We start from the raw sequence: 9,364 nt of genomic DNA, 5'->3' as shown, positions 1-9,364 counted from the left end.
TTTATTTTGTAATAAAGAAAAAATGCTCGCTGATAGTCTGAGTCGTGTGTGCCAGGTGGTTCTAGAAGTAAACGTCAAAGCTTCCGCAATCTTGAAAAGTTTCCCCAAGATTAACTCAGCGAGCAGACCATCAAATCCACTGATGGTGGCGTTGTTGGTGACCTTTCTGTTACTTTAAGAGACACATTTGAGTTGTCTAAACCAAACCACACTTTAACCACTGAGGTACATTAAATTACAAACTGCTCATGAGCTGTCCACTGCATTGTGACTTACGTTTGTTGTTTGTTGTTTGTTTTTGACATATCTAAAATATGTTTGTTTGCATAAGTCCCCGTCCGGCTGGAGGAGTGGGTGAAACAAACAGGACGTTTACCCAAGAGGCCGCTGTCCGTGTCTCGAGTGAAAAACATGTTTTTTCCTAATTTTAACCAAATAGCCAAAGTAGTTTTGTTTTGTTTTGTTTCAATTGACAAACTCAACCACATGTTTTAAACTGGTAAAAACTGTAACTTGTTTGTATTTCAGAATGCAGCAGTTTAGTTGCATGGGAACGTAACTCTGTAAGTGTGGGTCTTAGTGGGTAGGGACCAATGGCGCTGTGGGTACTGGGACTTGTGCCCATATTCTATATTGCCATACATCTCCTCCTTAAAGGAGGTGGGTTAGTATGCGGTAAATGGAACACTTCCAGCTCAGGCAGAAACAACGTGGCTGTAAATACAAGATTTTTTTTTACAGCGGTAGCTCAGCTGCATTCCATTCTGGGTCAGATGATGAAAATAACACTTTGCCAGGCTAAGCAGAACACTCCGGGTGAAAAGCTTCACAATAATGTCTCTATACTCCATGTGAAAGATAAAGAACGTGTGCAGGGAGGTGTGGATAGTGCATATTTGCCGGTGGGCATGAGGATAAGTCTCCGGAGAAGTGGTGTTGTGGTGTGGGGTTAAGCGGGGGGAAAAACTGACACGGAGAGAGAGAGAGAGAGAGAGAGAGAGAGAGAGAGAGAGAGAGAGAGAGAGAGAGAGAGAGAGAGAGAGAGAGAGAGAGAGAGAGAGAGAGAGAGAAAGCTAACTGTGGCTGGCTGTGAGACACAAAGCCCTTAATTGCACTGTACAGGCATCACAGGAATAGCAGTCCGTCTGGCTGTAATGGGATCCAGATGAGGGAATTATACCATTTCCTGACACAAAATGGCTTCAAGATGGGGGACAACGCTACTGTCCTGACTTCTATTTTCACGACTATTTTCTATATAAGTCGACATGTTCATATTAATTATGTTTCTCAAACCAGTCAGTCAGAAAAAAAAAGGAAATTTCAAAGTAAATTTGTAAATTTAGTTAAGAGTCGGATGTTACATCTGTGTATTGAAAATACAAATATGGCGTTCAAAAGCAATTTGTGGTGGTGGTATTTATTGATAACAGCTTTGTAGTTACTGGAGATAACGAGACACTTCTGGAAAGTGACGACAGACAAAGAGCTTCAAGATGTACATGAATTCAACTTTTGAGAGTGTTCAGAATCCTCAGGTTATATGCTGTTTCGTTATATAAAAACAGCAAATCTTCAGCCCTGCAAATATGTAGGAATTTGAGATTTAAAAAAAATAAATGTGTATGCCTGTTGGTCTGTTTTGCCAGGTCTCTGCGGGCCGTCTGTGTGTCGGATATCTGGCCCATGTGCGCTTTCTTATTTAAAGCTGTGACCGAGTGCCAGAAGCATGCCTCTCAACACAGTGAATGCGATATGGACAGAATGATGCAACAACAGAAACATGTTATTTTTTGATAGATACGAGACTTTGATCTCGGAAAACAAAGCAGGCAAGATGACACGAGTGACCACTGAGAGAGAGAGAGAGCAAGTGAGAAGAAAGAGAAAAAGAGCAATGTCTGTTGAGTGTTGTGTTACAATTGCAATATCAAAGAAAGCCGCACACAGCTCCATTGTTTTCTCTACCGGCCGCCAACTCTCACCGCCTCTTATCTTTTATGGAATCAAATTTCCCACAAGCTCACTCTTTACATTCGCACCTATATTTTCCTTCCAGCTCGTTCTCCCCCTCTTCCCTCACTTTCTTATTGTCCGTAACACGTTCTGCCAGGTGACGTTTCCAGTGAGACACGCAGGCGCTGCTCAAGCGCAGGTCCCGTGTGGAATTGAACTATTGTACGATGAATTGCACTTTAAAAAGGAAGACAGCTTTTCTTCTATCTGTCCCAGGTTTGTGTGAGTGATGAGTATAAACAGTGGGACTGAAGGGAGAGGAGAACAAACACTTCGGGGACTACCTTATCTACGAAGTTTCACTCTCTCCAACACTTCTGCGCTCTCCTTCCAGGTGCAGGCAACACCTACTCCCTCGACATCTGGTCCTAGCTTTTATTCTCAACTCATCTTTCCAGAAATGGTCTCGTGATGATGTTAAAGGAAGGAGTGGAGCTTTTTAAAACGTGGCAGATTGGGGGAGTAGGCGTGGACGCTTGTGACGCAACAGTTTTAGGGCCTGATGAGACAGAGAGCGTTTTTGCAGGTGAGAAAACGTTTGGCCACTCTGAGGACCACAAACTGCACGCGAATACCTCATAGCACAGTTTAAATGAATGAAAAAAAAACGTACCCGACTTCCCGAGTAACTCCTATAACACAGAGAGGGACATTGAACGGGAAAACACGACGTGCTCAGCTACGTAAATCTGCCCGCTTCACGCTCATTGAAAATAGCAGCGCCAGGCTTCTGAAATGCGCTCTGTCTGTTCAGGGCCTTAGTCTGGACCTTCAGGGTTGGCAACAACAGATGTGGATGGTAAGTACAAGTGTGAGGGGGGGTTTAAGTGTGGGAGTCAGTAGAGCCATTAGACAAAAGTGGGACACAGACAGTGCAGGAAATACTGCATGCAGACAAACAGAAAAAAAAAAACAACACGAAAAAGCAAGGGCAACGACAGAAAGGTGTTTAGAAAAGGAAGAACGAAGAAGGTGGGAGGTAATACACGCACAGTCCAACTCTCTCGGGGAGGGGGGGGAGGCAGCATTAAATAAGTGATAAATATTCAACAGAAGGCAAGCAAGCACTTGGGAGACACCTTGACAGCCCAAACAAATGCTTAGTGAGCGTACTCCAGCATCCATACCAACATGTACCAGAACACACAGCAGTCCCCCGCAGTCGAGTCTACTGACAACAGGCAACACAGGCAGAATGGGGCTAGGGAAGACGCAGGTGATGGAAAAAACGGATGCGGTGGTCTGCAGGGGGAGATGGGGGGAGGAGGAGGAGGAGGAGGAGGTGGAGACTGCAGGCGCAACACTGGGAAGGAATTGTTTGTAGGAACTGACAATTTCTCTCTTTCCTCAAATCTGTGCCAATCTTGCCTCAATTCGTTTGTCTCCGTCTCCGCGCTGTACCTCTGTAAAGTTCCAGAAATCATACCTGACCCTTCCTGCAACCTTCTCCTGAGGGGCCATCCATCAGCTGCTGGGCCCCAGACAGGTTGAGGGAGGAGAGAGGGACGGATAAAGAGGCGGAAGGAGGGGGATGGAGGCGGATGGCAGAGAGTTTTGCCGGTTACGTCTGGAGGTCAGAGCGGTAAGGCCGGTGGGGAGAGGGGGGGCGTCTGTACCCGGGGAAATGAGGTAATATGTTGGAGCCAGGTGAAAAATGGCCATGTCGTTCCGCCGGGACAGCTTCTCCGCCTCACTCCACTGACCAGGAGCTGAGAGGGGCTTTTTACTCATTCTAGGTACAGAACAACACACTCGCTAAGACAAGTGCAGAAACCCTACCGCGATGTATAAATGCATTTACACATGAACACTAATAGATCACAGACACACAGGACAGGCGTTCCACTGCTAGATAGAAATAAACATTCATAGACACATACTCACAGTTACAGACACATGGAAGTATGCTTTATCAAATTCAATCATGTGCTCACAGCTACACTTACCATCACACCGTGTATTTTGCAAAGTAAATGGGACAAACATCAGTGTTCCACCACTTCAGAAAAAAAAAAAAAAAATTTGTCAGTGTCACGAAGTGCATTCACACCTTTCACTCAGCATGTCTTCGGTGTCGAGACTACTAGAAGACACTTTCAAAATCACATCCAGTTCACGCCTTCAATCAGAGTCCTGGTTTTATAGAGAGTGAGACGCAGAGAGAAAGAAGAGAGACAACGGGAAAGAAACGGCAGATAAAAATACACCGTATGTAAACCAGGCTGGTCTCATCCAGGAATCGTAGTTATACTTACAAAAAAAATAATACGTCGTAACTTAAGATATCCCACAATTTTTGTTCAGATATTGTAAACCACGGTTCGTTCCCCATGTGAAAAGAGAAGTCTGTTTATTTTAAGAAACAACGATCTTTTCCAAAACCTAACCAAGTAGTTTTGCTGCCTTAACCTAAACGAGTTCCCTGTGAAGTCGGGAGTTTATTTTGAAAAGACCATGTGTATGACACAAGCGGCAATCGACACGAGTTGCTAGCTTTCGTAGGAAAACGCACACAAATGAGGAGCAACTTCAAATGATTTCATAAGAACCGTTTTATGTGTAAACATAGTGGAGTATTTACAGATTGTAAAGCACTCTGCAAACTTGTGATTTTGGGCTATACCATTTGATTTTAAATTTGATTTAGAATTCTAAAATTTGAATTCCAATTCCGAATCTAGAATTCCAGAGTGAATATTGGACTAACAGAAACACCGTTCCGTACGTCCTTCATGCTCGGGGGCCAAAAACCATGTCGGTCAAAACAATTTCCTTCTCTCCTTTCCTTTCACAGACCTTTTTCTTTGGTCCTAAAAATGGCACGTTAACATTTGGAACACATCCACCTATCATCCATTAACCTTAACCATCCCGGCCTTCCCTTTTTCCGAAACATTAATAGTATGTAAATACCATCATCATCACCGTCACTAGCCATGTCTTTCAACAGATGTTGACAGGCTCCACATTTTATAGGTCAGCAGCAGAACGCCAGAGCCGGTTAAAAAGGGTGAGCTCAAAGGTTCGCTGGGAAAGAAGGCAGCGACAGAGGGAGAGATGAGACGCAAACAGAGGTGGAGGGAGGGGTGACTAGCTTCCTCTGATGTCACCGGCTCCCTGCAGAGTTCGGACTCTTTGCTGTTTTTTTTTTTCTTCTTCTTGCCGTGTCTGTTTCACAAACCTTTCAAATTGCACGTCGGTGACAGTGACAGTGACTGCGACAGCAAGCAACACATTCGTCATACTGTTTGCAGCCTGCTTTTAGAAGTCCTTTGAGACCGGCTCTGCTGGCTATACGAGCAGAGAGGGAAGCGGGGGACAAAGCACTTCTGGCTGCCCAGCAACTAAAGCAGGAGACAGAGACGCAGATAGACCAGCACAGACCGAACGGACCGAAGGACAGACGTCTTGCAGGCAGGAAAAAGGAAAAAAAAGGCGCCCGAAAAGGAATAATCAGAATGAAACGGAAAGCAGTAATGAATTTTTGAAGAGTTCTTCGTAAAAGGAAACCTGCCTGGGACTCTAGTTTAGCAGCTCCCCCAATCCGTGGGTTTCAGGGCGAAAGTCTAATTTCTTTGAAATAGTGCAGCCTTTCAACTGAGGCTCCTCCGAGTGTGGGCCCAGAGCTCTCTTACTGTCACTGACTAAATCCTGCAGCAGTTTAAGGTCCTCCGGAACACTCTGTACGGTCGCCCGCTGATAAGAGAAAAATGTACCAAGGAATATCTAAAAAAATGCACTTAATAAACCTTAGATCCTGCTTTTTAAGAAGTTGTTGCGCATGAACTTACTTAAAGGGGAACTACGCCCATTTTCAAAATTCCTAGATGTTGTTTCTATGTTCTAAGACAAGAATATGAGTTAACAACTCTCTTCCAAATTTGTGATGTCATCCAGTATAAAGGGTGGACCCCGTGGCATAGACAGTGTTTTGGAAAAGATGTCAAAGATGACAGAGAGCACCTGGGGGAGTCTATGGGTACCTCTTTATGTTTCACAACTGAGAACACGACAGTAGAATGAAGCTAATTTGGACATAAAAAGAAAACAAACATTCTGTGGGTCTACGAAATATTTCATTGTGATACCCAAGATGTTACTCACTAATGCCGTGACAGAAGGACATCTATAATGTAGAACATTTAATTTGGAAGGAAAGACAACTGAAATTGAGTTGACTGTAGATGCTCTTTATTTATATTTCTAAAATTTGAGTTTCATTGGTGAGTAATTTGCTTTTTGCTTCCATTTCGGCACAATTCACACTTTGACCCAAAGTCGGTGAAAGAGCCTTATTGCTTTATCTTGGAAAAACAAGGCCTTCAATACCCTTTCAGAAATAGACGAATCGAAAACGGTTTCTTTGGCAAGTGTGTGGTTCAGCAATAACTGAAGGGTGCAATTAATGTCAGAGCCTGTGCATAGATCAGACAAAACTACCTGACTAATGGTGCCGAGTCTCATTCTGACCCATTGATGCCTCATTTTCACTGAAGTGAATACAGCCATTAGCTGTTGGTTCATTTCCTCCTGTAATAACACGTTTTTTGATAAGTTGAGGCGCCAGGCCTCGGCCCCCTTATCATATCCTATTATAATGTCTTGTTTCTACTATCACGCGTGTGCACACGGGCTGACGAGATGGAGAGACATAAAGAGAGCCAGAGAGAGAGAAAGAGGTGTCCCCATTAAGTGCAAATCAATCACATGTAGGAAGCAATTTAGCCTGGCAAAGGTAGAGAGGAAATTAGAGAAAAGCCGGCAAACCACACACACACAAACGTGTATGCACAACAACACAAGCGGGCGCACACACACACACACACACACGGCTTTACTGGTCGTGGCGAGGCTGACAGGAAATTGGACAGTCAGGAAGTAGTCCTGGGCGGAGATTGTTGTGTCATGAGAGTTTTGCTCTATTCTGTCGATCTCTTTAAATAGCTACAAGAGATTGCTTTCTACTCACTGGTAACATTAGATCACTGTGATTGGTTCACATGTGGCTAGAGCCCCAACTGTACTTTTAGTCTTTTTTTTTTTTATCTCTACCTGGCAGCTGATATTATCCTCTCAAGCACTCGTTGCTTTGATTTAGCAGGTGTTCCTTGTGCTTTTTTTTTTGTTATCCATTTATACGGTGATTCTTTAGAGTTGTGATGAGGAGCTAATGGTTCCACAAGTACCTTCGCCATTGACATACCGCCATTGACATACCGCCATTGACATACCGCCATTGACATACCGCCATTGTCTCTGTATGCAGTCGCACCGCCTCTAAAAATTGCATTGGGTTCTATCTGAACTCAAAGTAAGGAGAAAATGGACAGGACATCAGAACTGCTTGTCGGATGGACAAAACGTAAAGCCTCTCCTCAAACAAAAGATTGTCCTTAGCATTGTAAAAACTCCACAATTCATCGAGAAAAGGGAAATAAACAGGCTTTCCAACGGTACAAGATTTATTGCCAAGAAGCACTGTTACAACAAAGAAATAATCTACCAAACACAAATGTCCTTACTTTTAGTGCTATGTTTATTTGTTGATTAAAGCACAAGCCAAGCCTTCTTTAAGGTGACTTGTCGATGCTGTAGGACTTTGTCCAACAGGGAGTCAGCCTCCTGCCAAGAACCTCGACCTCTCACCTTGAGGGCTCCTCACTAAATGCTGACCCATCACTGCAGAGACTGACACCTTGCTGACTGAGCTGATTATGACCCGAGATTCTGAACCGCATCGTCCCTTTCCAACAAATCCCAAATACACACACAGACACACACATATGGACGTGCAGAAAACCCACTGTGGTTAGATGCGGTTAGATGATCAGGTGTTGAGGTTATCAGCTGTAACTGTTACCGATGTGTGCTTGTCTGTGTGCATTAAACCCGCAAGTAGTGTATGCTTATGTGTGCATCGGAGATCAGGTCCATTTTCGTGCTTGTTAAAAGCCAGGTTGCGGTTAGAAGGCATGAATATTTCAGCAGTCTGGCGGTAAAATAATCGCCCTGATTAAATGGCCGACTTAGAACAAGGCTGGATGGACCGGGAGAAAATAACTGGAAGTGAAGTGGCAAAGGGAAGAAGATAAGATGCAGATTGTGTGTAGGAAATGATGAAGGATTTACCGTACTTGTTGGAGAATTTGACTTGTAAATGTAAAGAAATATTTTCTCTTTTAGTCCCATGTAAGGATTTTCATCATCATTGCCCTTTATGCCTCCTGGCATGTAGGCCAGAAATCTTCAATGTTTAGAAACGCTGATATACAGCCAAGTTGCAACCAATGTTTATATTTAAACATAATTGTTTCACTAATGAATGTAAGTTTATAGCTGAGAGCAAGAGCTTTCGTCTTCATTCATTAGATGCAAATAATATGAGTCACAATGCAGCTGTGTTGGTTTGATATGTCAGAGTGCAGTCTGGATCTATGATGAGACAAATACATTCGTTATCAACCTGAATAACAAAGTGTAAAAAAAAAAAGAAAAAGTTAACTTTTCTTAGTATATATAAAAAGATAATTCTCAAGCGCATTTTTAACCTTTTCCTGGAAAAGGTTCAAGTGCATGTAGGTCATAAAACCCGTTCTACACATGGCCGGAAAGGCCAAAAGAAAAAGGGCAAAATTAGATATGAGAGAGATATTTCTGTCAGACAGGCTGAGACTTTATTTTTCTCTCACCTGTGATGTTTGGGTGGGCTTGAAGGAAAGAAAAGCTCCAAGCCTTTGGGTTTCTGCCTCTGGCACTGAAAGGAGGATATAGTCCGGCTGAAGCTTGTGCTAGACGCGCAGCATAAATACTCGCTATTGCAGAAAGCTTAAGCGGTATGATGAATTTGAAATTGCCCCCGGGGGCCGTTGCATTACATCGTGTGCGGGCAAGACCCTAGGTGTATCTGGGTGAGAAAATGTGGAAGGATACACAGTAATTACAACTCCAAAATGAGCTTCTGAACTTATCTTCTTCATCTCTATCTGTAATGCAGTCACTGTATGTGTCATACCACGAGAGCATCTCGAGGATGCCATCTATCAGCCATGGAGGAAGAATCTCCCCTCGGCCTGAGCAATAGACTCGATTATTTGCACTAACAGGCAAACCACAAGAGACCGCTCTCATTACATTGATCCTCCCTCTCTTTTTTTTTTTTCCTAATTCATTTTCTACCTCTTATCCACTTGATTAAAAGATAAAGGAAGGTTGATTAATTATTAATAGCTTCCATCTCTTCTTTTAGGTTCAACTGTACTATAACATATTGTTTTAATTCTCACTCTCCTTGCTCACCTCACCTTTGATTTAGTGCTTCTTTCACAGCCATATGCAAATACGCACCTCT

Source organism: Pholis gunnellus, assembly GCF_910591455.1.
Source record: "Pholis gunnellus genome assembly, chromosome: 21".
Taxonomy (NCBI): Eukaryota; Metazoa; Chordata; class Actinopteri; order Perciformes; family Pholidae; genus Pholis; species Pholis gunnellus.
Note: the sequence above shows the minus strand (reverse complement) of the source record.